This window comes from Typopeltis vanoorti, chromosome 13 (genome assembly GCF_054136105.1).
Source record: "Typopeltis vanoorti isolate ZY-2024b chromosome 13, IOZ_Tvanoo_1.0, whole genome shotgun sequence".
NCBI classification, from domain to species: domain Eukaryota; kingdom Metazoa; phylum Arthropoda; class Arachnida; order Uropygi; family Thelyphonidae; genus Typopeltis; species Typopeltis vanoorti.
In genome coordinates this window covers 55,198,146-55,217,934 of record NC_143561.1, presented here as the reverse complement: position 1 = coordinate 55,217,934, position 19,789 = coordinate 55,198,146, and positions in this window count along the sequence as shown.

Sequence of the window (19,789 nt, the reverse complement as noted above, 5' to 3'; positions counted from 1 at the left end):
CAGCAAATATTTCATGACAATAAGCAGTCGAGTGTAACAATGAGAATCCGCCTTAAATAGTAACGCTCGTGCAGCTAATGAAATTAGTTTTCATTCAACAATGGGAAATGAAATTTACAACTTACTCTCAACAATATAAATGAAGTCATTTGTCATCAACAGCATTTTTAATAATGATCATATTGTAGATTTCTTTTCGACAATCAATTTGATGATTTTTATAATTAAACAGTGAAATTGATCATTTTTCTAAACAATGCAAAATTAGCATAAGATAGAAATCAACAATTAAAGTAATATCATCAACTGACAATGATTGATTTAATAATGCTTAGCGTAGCTTTATTTTACCGTTGGGAAAGGTGGTAAAATACATAATGAGCTGCTTAAAATTTCATAAATGCTAAATATATATCACACTTATAATTCCGGTTGAATTAAATAAGATAAATTAAATATTGTTTGTAGACAATGAGTGATTAAAAATACAATTCCTCTGAATAAATACCTTTCGTCAACTGAAATGATTTAATTTCTTATAGCAAATCATAATTCAATTACAATGAAAAGATAGTTAAACCACATAAACATATCTTATCCACTTTTCAATGGCTGGTGATGTCCACAGGTGGAATTTGTGAATTTTCTGAGAATGTCTTTAAAATATGTGAATAAAAAACGTGATAAAGAAAACTTTATGCATGATTACTGCCAATAATGATGAGAAGGCAGTCAAACAGGTTCAAAAGTTTAATGTAGTGTGATCCATCACACTCCATTAGGAGTATGATTCTCACTCTGCATTTCAGTGGCAAAAAAGAAAAACAAAATGGTCTCTGTTAAGTAGCCTACAATGAGATCAGTTATTGGTAATAAAAAAAAATAATAAAAAAAAAGGTGTCCTACTATTTAGGCACACCCGACAACAACTGAATAAAGTTTCAGTTGGAGTTATTATATCTGGAGCAAATACTCTTACATTGTTTTACCTTATTAACAAAATAGATAAATGTAATAAGTTTCTTAATTTCACGGTTTTAATATTCCAGATAAGACAAAAAAAAAAGTATTTTTTTTAGAATAAAATATCCTCTGGTACATCACAAATCTTCAGACTGTACAACAATACATTACACTTCCTCTGTCTGAACTCCTAATGCTATTTTAATGACAAATGGCTTGAAATATGTCTTTTTCTGATTTTTTGTTTATTATAGGTATCTGTATATAATATCTTATAAGGACTGGCTTAAAGGGGCGAAGCAAGAATGCTTTTCATCTTCCCCGTTATCTGTAGAGGACAGTGTAGGGATAAGGTGTTATTGAGCTATTAAAGCTCTGATCATGGCAGGAGGGTAACAGCAATAGCCGAGCCTCAATTAAAACTTCATTGGCTACAGCATTGCCATCCAAGGGTATTAATCACCGCATCTCACGGTCGATTTTAGATCACCATCCGTGTCATCATATCTTATAACTTTACTTATAGGACTGGCTTAAAGAGGATAAGCAAGAATGCTTTTCATCTTCCCCATTATCTGTAGAGGACAGTGTAAGGATAAGGTGTTATTGAGCTATTAAAGCTCTGATCATGGCAGGAGGGTAACAGCAATAACCGAGCCTCAGTTAGAACTGCATTGGCTTCAGCACTGCCATCCATTACCTGCCAAGGGTATTAATCACCACATCTCACCCAGGTCTCTCATCATATGTACAATGCTCGACCTTTTATACAATATTTATATTTTGATTTTTATAGTGGAACAAAATAAACAAATAAAAATATTTAGAATCTTAATTTATTTTCATTAATATAATATATTCTTGTAAATTATTATACATTCCTTCTTTCTATATAATTTGTGTTATTAAATCTTGATTGAAAAGCAAAATTTAGCTTGCTAACCAAACCACTTGCTAAACGAAAAATCCGAGTTTCAGTTCTTGTTTAAGATTTTTTTTTTTTCTTAAACTATTCGACAAGTGAACACTAACCAAGCTTGAACAGTTAAAAATCTATCTTAAAAACTTCTACACGATGCATTAGCAGTATCTGTTTAATTAATCGAAGCTTTCTCATCGGACCCACGGGAAAAAACCGAAAAATTTCCAGATACCAAACCCATTTTTTTAAGCATCCACTAAATTAAAATACCACAGTATTTATGTTTTAATTTATTTACAAAAGATGATTAGTTTTGCGCGACGGCCACTCTTATAATTTAAACTTTCAACAGAAAAATTCTGACACACACACACACACACGTAGAAAAAAAAAGTGCCTTAAGTTCGCCCAGAATAACCTTGGAATTTCTTCTATCGGCATTGTTCTTCCATGTTGTACGTTACAAGAGAACGCTATTTCTAGCAGCCCATAAATCACCATAGCAACCACTGAGTGGACCCATTACCCATAGGTAAAGCGCCACTGTTAATACTGCAAGAAGCTACAGCACAGTAAATTGGGAGCACACATCGTTGTTCCGAAGGAAAAACAACTGCCGCATGTCGTCAACCTTTGGTGAGAAAATAAAAATGACGGAAAGTCAGCCTTTTACAAGCCTGACAAGCTTGTTGACATGCGGCTAGCTCCCTGTAGCCACAAAGCGCTAACAATGAAAACTCGTTAAAGAGAGAGAGATTGCACGAGATATTCGTCTCGTGCAATCTCTCGTGCATGGTCACGATTACTGCTTTTCAACAATTGCACTGGCACGCGATAGTTTGCCTTTTCCCATACTAAACCACGAGCCAGTTCTCGAGTGAGAAATGAAATATACATTTTGCTTTTCCACGCATTAAACCAAGAGGTCAGTGGATATGAAATCCACAATTTGCTTTTTCCGGTAATAAACCACGCGCCAGTTCAAGCAACAATGAAATATACATTTTGCTTTTCCATGTATTAAACCACGAGCTCAGAGGTTATGAAATGCACAATTTGCTTTTCAGGTAATAAACCACGCGCCAGTTCAAGCAACAATGAAATATACATTTTGCTTTTCCATGTATTAAACCACGAGCTCAGAGGATATGAAATCCACAATTTGCTTTTCAGGTAATAAACCACGCGCCAGTTCAAGCAACAAATGAAATATACATTTTCCTTTTCCCACTCTAAAACCACGAGTTTGACTGAAAATGAAATATACATTTTGGGGCATTGTTTCCACGTGACTTGAACAACTCGCGCTTCGTGCGGTACGTGAGAGAGAGACAGAAAGAGATAAACATTTGAGATTTCATTTTTATTTTCTGCTAACGTTAAGTAACAAGGCGGAGAAATTTGTGGCAAAATACATTATATGTTGATAACCTAACAAGGGGATGACAGCGGAATGTACCTTAGCAAGTTTGATACGGTATCAGTTGAAAGCGTTCTCATCGCGAGCAGCAGTGTGGAAACTCTTCACCATTGCCAACACATAAATCGATCACAGGCTTATCTGGCTTCCACACAAGTCCGTCAAATTATTTCGTCATTAACTAAAGACAAAGGCTCAGCTAGTTGGGACGCTTATATCGCATTTAGCAGATGTCCCCTGTCGCTCTTGGAGATAAGTGACATCATCGAAGGAACAAATTAAAATGCAACAAACAGGCTTCTGCCATGTCATTGTCAAACTGAAACACCATTTATAACACTTTTACTCGCAGACCCCTGTTCTGGAAATGGGAATTGCTGATAGAGCTTTCGGTGGACTAAACAGCGCGTGGAAAGGCACGCACATTAGCTTCTCCCTTTACTAAACTTAGTTTAATTCTCTTAAACAAGTGCTTGTTACATTGCAACACACGGCTGGAGGTTCCTCAAAGAACTATCATTGTTAGTATCATTAATAATTCCGCTGATAGTGATGTCACATTAGAGGTGGCGCTGCTGTCTTCGTGTGCAGAGTGACGTATGTAAGCGATCCACAATATAACCTTTAGCGATGGACCTTATCTGTCAGCTTGCATTATAAACTACAATGGACACAGTGCAGTGTGAAGGTCCGTTCACGGCTTTGTGGACTCCGACTATAATGTGTCGGGGGAGTTTCCTGGAACAGAAAGTTGACGGGGGGGGGCGGGGAGCGGGAGTTGAACTACTGATTTGTTTCCAGGATCTGACTGTGTCGTTTTGATTTCCTAGAATGGATGGGAACGTAATAAGCTCGGTTGCCTCGTCGGGAAAATGTAAGATGTCATTCTTAAGAAAAATATTTAAGGAGTACTCACTTACTACTTTCATCGTTCTATCTTCAAAGTTAGTTTCTTTCATCAGAGTGCTGAAGAGTAATTGAAAATATGCTGTCGTTTCGTTGAAGCAGATGTCAGAAGGTTCAGTTCAGATGTCAGATTTTTTTCAGTTGCTTTTACTCATGAAGTGAGCTTCCGTGGCTTAGTTTCGACGGAAAGACCTGGGTTCGAATCCCACGCGAAGAACTTTTTATGAGCTTTTCAATCAAATGTGTGTTAACCGGTTTAATCCTCCACTTCCGTATTGTCATACGGAAATGGAGGATTTTCTCCTGGAAACTTTGGCTTTTCATCCCTCAAAAGAGGCCAACGGGCCCCGTTAAATTTATACGCATATTTATAGATATAGAGTAACATTGGACAAGGAAAGCAACGGGAAACTAACTTGTTCTGTGATAATTACCTGGTAATGTAGCATTGCTACCCCACCAACCGTTGAGTTGAGGGGAACACACACACACATGAAGCAACATTGATTTACTCATCCGATAATCAGTCTGAAAATGGTCGCTAGTTAAAACTTATCAAGTCGTGGTCCAACCGTTATAGGAGTAAGTAATACGGAACATCATCCCCCTCCCCCGGATTCATTATTCCGTCTTCAAAAAATAGCCAACAGTGTTTGGCTGTTCTCCATCTAGTCAGTTGGAAAAATTAGCCTGCTGCGCCGCATAGGGCTGTTCATTTGTGGAATATGAGGATACCATACTGTTAATTACTCCAATGGATTTCTGTTACATGCTCAAATATTTTAGAGAATAAAAGGCTACATGCAGGCGTCAAAATTAATTATTAGAAAACAATGATCGTGATAGCCTTTAAACCGAAGATTAATGAAATTTTGGATGCAGAAGTTAACTGTTAAGGGGGTAAGAATCGTGTGCTGAATCTTTGTTTCACACTCCATTTAGGGGGATGCCATTGTTTAAAACACTCCGCATCCATGAGTTGTATTCATATTGCGTCGTACAGTATTGTTACCCCCCACACACGCACATTTTAAAGAGAAGTTTTGCCTCTCTTCACAAGACGTTTCTGTATTCAATCAGAGCTCGTTGGATGGGAACGCGAGTAAGCTCCCTAATAAAGAGAAGCTACATGTATAACAAAACATTTTATAGTCGAGGTTATTGAGTATGATCAGTTATTAAAGCGTGCATTAATTTGTCGATGCATGTTCTACGGCTGGTTTGTTTGTTTTGCTGAATTTAATATCCACGTTTCCTGGAGGGAAAACTCTGCCGTCTTCGTATGTGATCAGCTAACACAATCAACAGTTGAAAAAATGTCCTTATAAAGATTGATTTAAAAAAAAATTTTTTTTTTTTAGTAACCCTACGGATGTGCAGCGAAACAGAAACAAAGAGCTTCTCATTGTAAAATATCAAAAATATTTCCACGGGTTTTAAACAAATTTAGAACTTAAATAATCTACAGTTCCTAGTATGCTGTTATGAACTTTTCAAACCTCATCAGTTAGCAAATATCGGTATCATTGAAAGCATTTGATGGTCTATTAAATGTCAACTACAAAAGCTATCAAAGTGTCCCATATTCTTAGGAAAATGATAACGCCGAACTGAGGTCAAAGGTAACAAATTTTCAACAGAGGTTTTAATCTAATTTTCTTTCTATTAAAGCCACACCCCTAGAATCCACATTGTGTAAAGACCCCCCGCCTGCCACCTCATCAATGGATTATGGCTAGAAAGTGTTTAAAAGTCAAGGGCGAACTGACTAGTTAAATCCACTCGATTCGGAACACACAACAGGATCGAATGGGGAAAAAAAAATCTTTCAGATTAAATAGTGTAATGAATTATTAGTCTGTTAGCATGGGTTTCTTTCGGAAGACGAAGCCCCACCCAGATCCTACATGAACGACAGCTGTCGATAATTTTCTACTTTAGACTTCGTGTGCACACACTAGGAGGTAAAAATTAGAAAAATCTCCCTTTCGCACGTGGTTAAAGGGCATCCTAACGAAATAGCAATTAGCAAGGATAATGGCAAAGCCATCTGTTCTACATCCATCTGTCCTAGTTATTAAATAGTGTCCAGAGGGCGCGCTACAAACAGCTGTTGGGCGCGCTCTTTGGTGTTAGACAAAAGAAAAAAAAAATGGAAGTTTGTTGTTAGATCACCTGTGTGTGTGTGCGCGTGTGTGTGTGTCATTAGGGCTGTTTTGTTACGTATCGTTGGTTTTACAATGTCTAAATAGTTTTTTTTTTTTTTTTGTCAAAGTAATCTGAAATAATTGAGCCCATTGTGACAATATGATGCATACAACTGGCCCCTATTACTAATCCTCATGTATTGGATCCCGCCTTAAAAGTGGTCTCGATAGCCAGTAAATATACTGCATATTATTTGTTGAGAAACATTAACAATTGTTAAATCCCCCCCCCCTCAAACCTTATAACAAGCGATTTGTTATTAACTAGTTTAGTGCTACCTGGTGCATGTCAACTAACTTCATCACAGACTCCCATCGTTGCTAAATGTTTGCTTTTAATGAACTACCCCATCACTACAAAAATAGATCCCAATGCAAGTAATAGTGTAATTTGTTACACAGCAATGGTTGAGAACGTAAACATAAATTTTAATTATTTAGTGTCTAGGACTAATATTGCTTAGCAACAGGGCAGTTCCGTTTGTAATCCTATTGTTGAAGAGAATTCAAGATTTATTTGCTCAGAGATTGAACGCGTTGATTAGTTAAAGAATTATTCCATTGTTTTAGGAAGTGGTTTCATATCGTTTGCCGATCTTCCAATTGTTTTTAATATTTCTATTGTTGTTTAATGCTATCTCATTTCTTCGTCCGGTTTGAGACCGGACGAAAGAATAATGAATAAATACCAATAGCCACAATAATCACCGAACAGATAAGTTGTTGGCGTATATTGTTATTTTAAAAGACTGATATTCATTAAAAACAATTATTAATTTTATACAATCAGACTTGTAATCTAGAATTACTAAATTTATAATCAGATTTTATCTGGAAATGTTAAAATGTAAAACCCGTATATATATTTAAATAGTTTTTTTTTCTTTTAAAGATTCTAATCTGACATAGAATTCTTTAAAGGAGTGATTAGAATATTAAAAACCAATATATAAAATCAATATATTAAGTAAATATATTAAGTAAATAGAAAAACAGCGTGGATATCATTAAAAAAATCAAATACTTATAAAATTCCAATATTTATTAGATCATATCAGATTAGATCTCAAATTAATAGATCAGAATTATAATATGAGATCGAATATGTAGTAATATTTTATTGCAATAAACTACAATAAATAAAAGAACCCACATTTCACTCTTTGTATTATTAAGGTAAAAATATATGGATAAATAAAAGGTGTTTTGGTAAACCCTAGTAATTTTTATAAATACTTTATAAACTAATTTTAAATTTATTTTTTTAATTTCTTCTTTTGAAATAAATACATTTAGTATATAAATTTGATTACAATTTAGTATATTATTTAAATGCATATTCTCACGTATTCTACAATAAAAAGATACCTGTAGCATCAATGTACGCTACATTGTTGAATTTTGCTACTTATAATTAGAGTCGACTCAGCGATTGATTGATTGGTCATTTTTCTGACGTCATCATTTTAGCCCACACGTTTTAATATAAATATTTATTTACGGATTAATCCTAACAAAGTAATATTTCTATGGAACGATTTAAAAATGGTTTGTCTGTGAACCAAAAATTCCAATTAATTGAGTAAATAAACGGAAAATTTTAATAATAGTATTAAATTAATTTCATTGTTCTGTCTATTCACAACTATTCCATTCTTTGTTCTTTAAACAAAACTAATTAATTTGAAAAATACATAAAAAAAAAAGCGACTTGTTCAAACATTTATTAGTTTAATTTCTTGGTTGCATACAGCAAAACTAATAAATGCAAAATGCAATGATTGAGAATGTCTGAAAGAAGCAAATAATAGAAGTTATCTTGCGAAAATAAAAAAAAATAAAAAATAAATAAAAAAAATAATAATTCTCCCTCAGAGACATCGCTAGCAGATTCCAATGATGGCAAAGCGTGTGATCACTTGGGTAAAAGGGTAGGGTTAGGGGGAAATTCGTGGGGAGGGAGGGAGGGGGTGCATTCTGTGTTGATTTAATACGGGAACACGGAATTAGTTTATGGGAGAAAAAAAAATTAATTCTTGTTGGAAAAACTGTTACATCAAATGGTAACAGACAAAAAAAAAAAAAAAATCTGTTTCCTCTCCTAATGGTGAGCCCGAAGATTATAGTGACTGTAGTTTTTATATTTCTCGTACAAGTAAAGTAGAAATTAAATGTTGAATGGAAAAGCTTAAGCAGTCATCCCATTCTCTTCCATAATACCAGATCAATATGATGGCTGGCTGACAGGCATATTCATGAATCACTCATTTCTTTGTGTTCACAACTTTCTATTTAATTAAATGCACAGAAACATTATTGTATTTTGTTAGAGAGAGAGAGAGAGAGAAAGAAAGAAAGAAAAAAAAAAGATTTATACAACCATTTGGAAAGAACTACCAGCGCTTTCATCTCTCTCTGGTACTGCTGGTTTTTTGATGAAAATTTAATCTCGAACAAGATTGGAATCAGCGCAATCCAATATAATTCTGGTGTTAGTGAAAACGGAAAGTTAAAGGGGAGGAGAGCGGCACCTTTTCTGCATACTATCGACGCCGCTTTCAAACTTTTCCCGTTGGTTCACAAATCCAATTTTCAAAGACTCCGAAATGAATTTCGATGTTGCCAGGAAGAAATGGGCGGGGGGAGGGGGGGGGGGGAAGACAAGAGAAGGATAACAACGAGAGGAAAATCATTTTTATCTTTGTTGATGCGTTGCAATGAAAGAAAAGGGGCCTCTCCGAGAAAGACAAACTTTGTCCATCAAATAATGCAGAGAGAGACAGAAAGAGCAAAACCGAAATTATCTCGTGGGAGAAGTGAGGGTGGGTGGATGGGTGGGGGGAGGAGAAGCTGGTGATGAGTCGATAACTTTGAAAGCAAAACGTGTAATTAAATTTCTCGCGGTAATTCCCTACGGAGATGCGAATACGGTTGGCTCGCTGGGCGCATTTAAAACAGTCTCGGTTATTACAGACTTTTAAATTGGTTGCGATGGCCTTAATTTCTATTTGTTGCAAAGGCCAATATTATTGGCCTAAGTCATTATTAGCCATTGGCCTTTTTATTGGTCATTGTCCTTTCTTGATAGATGTCATCTATATTCTAAGTGCATTATCCATATATCAATCGTCAATTGATAATTAATGAAAATAAAAAATAATAATAATAAATTATTTCGAAACATATGAATCAGCACCTGACAGTGAGAGATACTAAATGCCATTAAAAATGCGACTACTTTGCTTATTGCATAAATTACAGCCATAGCTCAGTCAGTATAGATGAATCCGTTTGGTAGGAATAACCTGGGTTCGATTTCCGTATACGACGTAAGGAACCTTTATCTTGTCTCATTCGACTTCCACGGATTTCCCCTCTCCTTGTCCTCTTCCCACCTTTCACATAATGAAAGTATTATCAACCCATATCCTATAACGCCTTCTCAAACGTTTATAGACCTCTATCATATCGACCCTTCCCCCTTTCTTCTCCCTACCAGGTAGCTCAGTCGGTATAGACGAAACACTTTGGTCGGAAAGACTAGGGTTCGATTCCTGTCAGTGAGGTAAGAACCATTATCAGGTTTCTTTCGATAAAAGCCGGTCAGTACGGAGTCGAAGGTTTTTCCACCCTGAAACTCAGTTTTTTTTTTTGTTCATCAGAACAGGCAAACCGTCCCGTGAACACACACACACACACACATCTACAGTCATAAAATACATACTTACTCCCTCATTAAGAGGACTCAACCCGTCCTAAGAGACAGATGAGGAACAGGAAACCCCATACGAAATAAACTGCATCAATTTTGCTTCTTGGCATGTATAGTTCAGTTTTCTGTTATTTACAAAAATAAATAAAAAGAAATCAATTGTTTGTATTGTTAGTAGCGGATTTTTTTTCATTGCTACTTATATTGTTGGCAATAAGTGTACATTTCAGTATTTCATTTTCATCACGGAAAGGCATTTTTATATCCATAATAAATAAATAAACTAGCCGTAGAACCGACACTGTTAACTAAATGGCTCTAGCTGCTTTGGGATCATTGAAACCACCATCAAATCAAAGTAATATATTGTTTTTAAATAAGAATTTCACACATGAAATTGTGTTATGGTTTAATAATCAAGTCATTTTTGAAAGTTTTTCGATAATACCTGACTACTTGTTATTATCATCAAAAAGAAAAAAAAAAAACTTTTTTGTTGATATTTATATTACCATTAGGGTAATAAAACCCTAATGGTGACAAAAAAGGTATTGCCGAAACACTGTAGAGTTGCTTAGATATTAATTTAGTAATTCAGTTTTATTTAGTTTATTTAACTTATTAAAGCAATTCTGCATGATTTTAAGTGCGATATTCTCATTTTAAAATGTATCTTATAAATTGTGAAAGTTTCTTTTGCTGAAACACCTTCATGTTGTTTTCATCTGTTGTAACTGTTTGAAAGATCGTATTGTTAGCAATAAATTGTTGCATTGTTTGCATTTCATACTGAAAGTTTTTTTTTTTTTTTTTTGTATTGTTTGCAATAGATGTACATTTATGCAGTTTACTACTTTTGCCATTTGTAAGATGTCTGCTATTTTCTAAGTTTCCTAATTATGCAAATTTCTCAGAACCAACTGAAAAACAAAGTATGGACGCTTATTATCAGATTATTGTCCCTGTAAATTCATTATAAAGTAAAACTCAAGCAATACAAGAATAACAATACTTAACCAAGTCCGACGCGACACGTTGCGAAAAGTCTTGGAACTTTGTGATAATACCTCGTATAGTTTGCTAAAAGATGTTCACAGCATTTTTAACCAATAAATTCACATTCCATTGTTGCATTCTATCATATTTACTCAGGACTGTTGATGTTATTGCTTAGCGCAGGATGTAGAAGTCCTTGTTACTAATATAATTAGCAACAGTGAAGATATTCAATGCCGTATGACTAATAATTGCTACAACTGAAGTGGATTTTGTTGGTCCAAATGTAAAAATAATCTGTAACAGAGACAGGGAGAGGTCAATACGAGTCAAACCAGTGTCTGCACTCTTCGTATTATTATGAAACATATAAAGTCTATAATGTGACAGTTTTATTGTCTTTTCTTCACGACTTCTTTCTTCGCTTTTCGATGCGAGATATCCGTAATAACAATCCGATAATTATATTAATTATTTGCATGTATTAAAAAAACAAAAGAAAATTTTCTGCCTGGATATTATTTCCGCCTTTTGATAATCAGCAAACTAATCAGAATGACGCAAGGCGCTTTTTTGTATGGATTGATTAAGCTAGACGGCATTCATCCATCATTTCGATTAACTCAGCAAGGATATTTTCAAATCGTAAGTGCCCAGTTTCCTAAAAGGTATCGTCTGCAAAGCTCAAATTTCCCGTGAATTTCATTGTTTATATGAAAAAAGTTCAATCAGTTGTTTATTGAATATTGTTTACTTCTTTATTGTTGCGTAATGCTTACATGAAATCTCCATTGTTACGCAGATGAAAGATCTATTGTCACGTTTTTATCACGACAATTTTATCATTTCCTGATTGAGGCGGTAAACACGAATCTACTAGCGAATCCAGTGTATATTTTAAAAGAGTTGCTACGTGAGGTCATGGTCATGGTCTTCAGAGAACTGTTTTCGTTTTCGGTAATGGACGCACACCCAGACAAAAAAACAAACTAGATAATGATTTTTTGAAGGAGCCCATCTTTCAACAACACTTCATGCAAACACACGCTTATCAGGAAACCCAATAGCGACCTACATAAACAGGGTCACGAAAGATTAATCAATCTTCTGCACGAAGGCCAGTCAACTCAAATGTCACAACACGGCTACTGAAACCAAAACCTACTTGGATTCGGATGTAAACAGAAGCAAAGACGACATGCGTAATGTCAATAAATGATTGGAATGTGTTCGGTGGAAGATAGCGTATCGGACGATAAAAAGATGAGCGGGGGTCACTAAAGGAATTTGTAAACTATCCCAGAATGCATCTGGGTTTTCTATAATACGGTTCCCACTCTTTATTATTATTATTTACTCTTTTTTTTCTTTGGTATGCCTATGCGTCGAAGGTGAAGAAAGATGACCAATCATTGCATCATTAAAAAAACATTTAATGCTCACAATAAAATAGTTTGTTGTTTCTCTACGAGTGTGTTGGGCTATTCTACGACACGGGGCGTGGTAAGGGCACGTGAGTGGGTGGGGGGGGGAAAGGGATGGAAACAGCTAGGTGGACGGGGACCATTCCGCTGATAACCTGTACGCTCGGAAAACAAGGCAAATGGGCTTAGTAAATTATTGTAAATGTCCACATTGCCACGTATTATAGCGTCGGCAATCCATTTCTCAGCGGGGATTCGGCCGCATGGTCTGTTGTGGCTGTAGACTTGTAACACCCCCCTTCTCCCGACGTACAGCAGAGATCTCATGCAAATGCGTTATCAGTGTCGGGGGACTCCGGCGAAAGGCACGACGCCCATCCATCATCGCCAGCCTCCCTCATGACTGCCGCTGTCAACCCTGCGCAGCTGCCGACCAACGACCGCGACACTTCGCCGCGGTGCTGCCACTGCGTTGATCAGTGGCGACACGGCGGAACGCGGAGAGGACGTGACAGCTCAAGCAGAATTGTTGCCTCCTCCATCCCTCTGAGGATGCGCTTCTTCCCCCATCTTCGTTGCTTTCCTTTCCCCCCCTTTCGTTCTATCTGCTTGTCTGTGACAGCAGAGCATCGAGGCTTCTTCCTCCTCTTCGCTGCACTCCCAGCGGTCAACCTCCTGTGTTCCTTGCCGTCATATTGTCTTGATACCTAGTTAGTGAACGCACCGTAGTTGCACGATGTTAGCTTAGGAAATATGGTCGAAAAGATTTTTCGCGCCCAGCATCAAGCAGTAAGGAAATCACACCGCAATAATAAATTATTCATATCATTAAAAGTGTTCTAGACACGCACGTTATTATTGTTTCGATTGTGAAACCACAATGATAAATTATACACTTCATTAAAAATGCTTTTAGTCGTTTCTATTTGTTGTGTAGTAATCGCTAAATACAATTAAAATCACTTTTATAACGTTAATTGGAATGCTGTTTACATTTTTCAAGTCTTATAACGTGACGCAACAATGACAAACACTGTTGCTCATAGCAACAGTTTAAACAATGAACAACAAAAATTGTGATAAAATCATTTCTAGTGTTGTACAACCATAAAAAGCAACCTACAATTTTTAATTGAATAGTGTTAAACAAAATGTTGTATGCAACTATGATGGTGAAATACTGCACTTTTTTTTTTTTTTTAAATTTCGCAAACATTAAGTAAAATTAGTTACCTCGCTTGTTTATCTACTAAGTTGTGGAAGTGCATGCAACATCGACGATGGTCAGTCGTTAGACGGGCTGTCTACCTATTTCGAAAAAAAGTTTGGACCAAAAGGGTTGATCCTACCTTGGTGCACTAAGCACCAAAAGTGACTTGAATAATAATTAAAAAAAAAATGCCGTGTTTGGTCTTTAGAACAGAATTACATAATCCTTATCCTATTCACTGTACTAATATATATTAGCGTTTTCAGATATTGGTGGAAACCTAATTTTGTTTAATGTTCAATAAAATGTCACATATATCATTAATAATGTTTAAAAGGATGATGGATATTTAATATCCCCATTATCTATTAAAAATGTTATCTTTTTTAAGTTGACAAATAGAAAAGATATTAGAATTTTTTTTTTTTTTACCTTGGGTATATATTATTAATGTTGCACTACATGCAGCCGCAAACTTGACTTGTCAGTTTGCTTACTCGGGAAAAAGGATTAAAAAAAACCTAGCTTATAAATTTGTTTGGTATCTTTAACAGAAAAGATAGTAGTTGTTGGTTAATGAATTGAGAAAGAGAAAATAAAGGAAAATAAACAAATTTGTTTTTGCGAATGTTATTCAAAGAAGCAAATTTCAATAAATTTATATAAAAAATAAAATGGGGTATTTATTGTGTTCTTTGAAAATAATGAATTTCTTATAGTTTTTTTCAAACAGTGTATTAAAATCTACATGAAAGTGTACTCTTAATATATTTTTATTTGAAATTAAAAAAAAAATGAGAATTTATAATTATAGATTTCCCTTCTATTTATCTTTTTTTTCCCCCCGGAACTAGACGTCTAGGTAGCGACTGATATAATTATTATTATCTGTGGACGACAATTAATTTTTTTTTTCCAAAGTGCCCTTCAAATTGTTATTTTAAATATATTTATATAAAAAATAAATGGAATCTTATTATATTCTAATTAAATTTTGAATATTTAAAAATAATTGACTTATTTTTTTATTTTTTAAATATTATATTAAAGTTTATATATAATTATATTCCCTATGTTTATTTTTAAATTAAAAAAGGGCAATTTACATTTACAGGTTTCTCTATAGCATTAAATAATGGTTTACACATAACAATATTATGGCATTATTATTTTTTTCTTTCTAAATTGCTTGACAGTGGCGATAGATACAATCAGATACGATCTGTGAACGACAATTTGCTCGTTCCTGTCATAATCTCCAGATGGAACAGCGCTAGATTTCTATGTAAAGAACCCAACTTGAGTTTGTTTTGTCAGGATTGACAGTGATAAGTGGTGGAAAATATTCTCTCTTCAACTTTTGGGAACATCTAAGCTCAACTAACTCTAAAAAGAAAAGTACGCGAAGTTAGAAAAGAGTTTAAAAAGGAGAAAGAGAGAAAGAAAGAAGAAAAAAAAAATACGAACGAGAACTACATTTTCGATCCGTAAGAACTCTTATCGTATCAAGGTTGGTTAAAACACGGGTTTGCAGTGACATTTTCACGCTGTGTAGAGCGTTCTCCGGTAAAAGAGAATTTGAAGACACAGATGTCAAGATTAATGACGTACAGCGGACAACGAGCAAAGCAACAAAGTTGCTCTTAATGTGATTTCGCGGAGGCTGCCATGTCAGATAGAAGACTTTGCATTTAAACGCAGACAAGCACAAACATACAGACAGACACACGGGGAGATGCCTAAGTACTGGTGCTAAGACAGTCCATAATGCAATGTCACCTTCTGTATCGCCGGTTCTTTGTAACAGTGGCCTTAATAAAAAGAAAGTGGGAACGAGATAAAGTTCCTATTTCGCCAGCAAATTGTTCTTCGCAGACAGTTTAGCACGTCTTTCGTAAACTGGAATTTAGTGTAAACAAATGAACAAAAAAAAAAAAATTGTTTGTCTTTCGTAGCTGAAGTAAGAATGCAAATAAAGAAATTTTCAATCGATTCGTTTATTATTATTATTATTGTCGATGAGAAAATCCTATGCGATGTAAGTTATATTAAGAAAATAAAATAAATAAATGACAAACTAACAAAATGCATACCAAGTGTTCTTTCTCCACTCAACAATACATAATAGCAATTTCAAATAATTAAATCAAACAATTGAATGCAACAATCTGAGGTTTACAACAATAAAGAATATAACTGATGTTCCAGAAATCAACAATAAAGTTTTTTTTTTTTTTAACAGAATCCATGGCAACGCTATAATAATGAATGGAAGTATCGATAATTAAAATGAGATCTAGACGATGTTTGAATGTAAATATACAATAATATCCTTTTTTTTTTCTTTTCGTAATAAAAAATAAAATAAAACACAGTTACACTTATTGACAACACGAACTTGGGAAATAAACAAGATCTATTGCAGTGAGAACTCTGCAGGTTACACAAAAACTACCAGAGATATATATTGCAGGATAAATAGAACAATTTCCCCCTCTGATAATTCTTTAGAGAAGTAATCACGAACCATCATAGTGTGGTGAGTGTGGGAAACCAACAAGAGTTGTGCACATCACTTTATACTTGGTTTCAATGTATCGACGAAACTGCCCATCACTAAGGTTGTTTACCACCACGGATATAAGCGCGTGTGTGTGTGTGGGGGGGGGGGATGCAGTAGTGTAGTTGATATTAAAGGTTATTTTAAAAGGTACGTTCTTTAACAGTAATGACCTTCTCAAGGAGAACAAGAATGTACGAAGGATGCATTTTATTATATTATCTATCCTAACATTCAATAATGAAAGTATAGGCTCAATATTCTATGGAGATCAATATTCTATGGAGAGAGGCTTAGGAATATTAGCAACTCATTCTATAACATTCAATATTAATTACTGCTGATTACAATATAGGTAACTGAAAACGTTCTATTTCCTTCAAACTGGACTTTTAAAATTTATTTAAAAAATAAAACAGTAACCATCGCGATCATTACATTTATTTCTTCATATTTATCCACACACTCGAAATACAATCTATATTTATGACGAGTATGAGCCTAAATCACAATCAAAAAATAAATTGAAAGCAATTTGTATTAAAATAGTAATAAATAATTAGTAACAATAATAATTTAACCAAATAAATAAAACATATTGCTATTATTTTTAGATTTTTAAAGATAAATAAGAATAAATTAAAACACCAGTTTATATATTTTATATACGAAATTTGAAATGATGAGTCAAAGTACTGTCTATTGCAAAATGAGATGGGTTTTGATACTATTGTTATGGTCTTATTATATTATATGCATTTTGTGATGCGTCATATAACATTTTATATTTATATATATTTATATATATATATATATATATATTTATATTAATCAAATTTCGTGTATGTATATATATGTATGTATATATATATATATGTATATATATATATATACGGAATTTGAACAGATTAACTGCGAATGAGATAGGTTCTGTTACGATTGTTATGTGTTATTTATAATTGTTATGATATTATTATATACACATTTTGTGATGTGTCATATAATTTATTATATTATATATATATTGTTAAAATAATAATAATAGCTTGTTTTTTGTTATATTATTTCAATAGAGGATCTTTTTAAGGTGGACCTGCAATAAATGAAAATATATTTAAATGCATTTGTGGACGAAAAGTACTTGCTTATTATGACCACAAAACTGCCTCTAAGTTTCTCAACCATCAAAGAACATGGTAAAAATTTCTCCCACTAAAAACACGCTTTGTTCCCTCATAAGTAGCCCCGTAGTGTACGCTATTGGTGGTAAAATAAAACCAGCTCTTTACCGCTAAACACAACAAGCAATAACCCAACCCTAGACATGTCACGCAAGCCGGTACTTGTATCATACACCTGTTAGCAGAGAGAGACAGAAAGAGAAGAGTAGCTGCTAGTGAAGGCAATAATTACAATGACACGAGCGCCCAGGCCTCCCTTCCTGTATTGACCGTTAAGTCAAACAATAGCCAGTCCATCAACTGTCGCCAACATTTTGCTCAATGGTGACAATATTTTTGCAGCACGCCCTTGCTTCGACTAAACAGCCATTGTTCTCAGCACACACGTAACAAGACTAGCGGTTGATGCGGATTTTAAAAATTCATCGCAAACCCGCAGCATGCAAAAGTTTACAAATGTCAGGCGTGTTATGAATATTACACAGGCGGACTTTCATTATGCTTTCTGGCTATGCTAACGGTAGTTATCTTTATAACTGTTCTACTTAACATGTTAGAATTCAAAACTTGTTGAGGTTTTGCACTGAAATAAAATAAATAAATATATATATAAAAAAAAGAAAAAAAACTTAATATGTTGTTTTTATCGTCATAGTGGATCTAACAATGCACGTTTAATTTAACAATCAAATGCAACAATGAAATTTAAACAAGATCAGATTAATTGTTGCGCAAAATAATTCCGTGATCAATGGTAACTATAAATGCATGGATATTGATTTGGTTGTTTTCAAAGTATATAGCATAAAAGTTTCCATAATAAAATGGTATAAAATCTCAGGTTATTCTTACATAGTCAAAAACGAAATCCACAACAGATGATGACACTTTTGCACGCGCCAGTCGCCATTTTTTTGATGACGTCACCGAGTATTAGCACACCAAAAGTGTAATGTATATATTTTAATGAAAATTGCATGATAGATGAATTCATGATTTTTAATTCGTTCACGGATAAAACTGGATTGAATTTCTTTCTTAACTAATTCGAAGAAGTACAAAAGATACAATCTGAAGTACTTTGCACAACTTCGAGAAAAATCCAGCAACGCTAACAACCGCAAACATGTAATGCAACCATCTTGACATATTCAGCAACCCAATCATCGAAAAGATTATATTTCTTATTTGTATCGCCAGATGGCGCCTCTGCTTTTAGTTGCAGAAGTCATTACGTTCTATTATTTAGCAGGTTGATTGTTTCACCTGTTTTCGAAGAGAAATGTACATTTTTCTGCGAGGTTTCTCACGTGCGCTACGTAACAATGGCAGTCCTTCCTGTAAAATTTTGCTGAAGTCGGCTTAACGACTTGGGACTTTCATTACAAGTTCCTAACGATGTGTTCGAAGCGGAAGAGAATGACTAAAAGACAGACCTCGTTCCCCATTATCTCTAACAAATGCACGCCTTTAAAATGCAGTGGATTTTTCAATAAATACTGAAGCTCCTCCGTTCCTACCCCCCCCCCCCCCAGTGGCGTCCTGAGTTATTTTTATTGTAATATAATCATAACCGTTATTAAATAAGAATCTAAGTGACACGGAGATCGTTAATATACGTTTCCTCTATTTCATGCTTCCACATTTAACGTTTTTTTTAAACCGAGAATTAATTTTAAATTATCTAATGATCGGAGATATTATTAGGAATTTCGAAAGTCGTTTATGAAGTCGGTCCTATGTAATGAAATTCATACCACCTTGCTAAATATTTAATAACAGTTACACCCACCAGGTGTCGCGACTTATTACACGATAGTTAAAAATATATATATAATATATATTTAGCTGCATGGAGGTCTGCTCCCAATCATACAGCTTTGACCATTATAGTGGAGAAATCTTGGGATTTTAACAAGAGAAATGAATGGGCATTTATTTGGTTGTTATCAAAGTTATATGCCTTTTCAGATTTGGAAAAGGCATATGACATTTACCAAGAGGAAAGCTATTCAAAACACTGCAGTTGTATGGTGTCAATGGAGCATTATATCAATTAATACTTAGTCTTTATTTGAGTTGTAAGTCAGCAGTTAGAATTGAAGGAAGTACAGGAAGATGGCTTGATGTTAAATCTGGTGTCAGACATGGATGTACGTTATCCCCTCTGTTATTCATTATTTATATGGATCACATTACGAAGAAAAGCGGTATTTAACCTGATATCAAAATTGGAGATGTTAATGTCAGCTCTTTTCTTTATGCGGACGATGTTTTACTTCTAAATA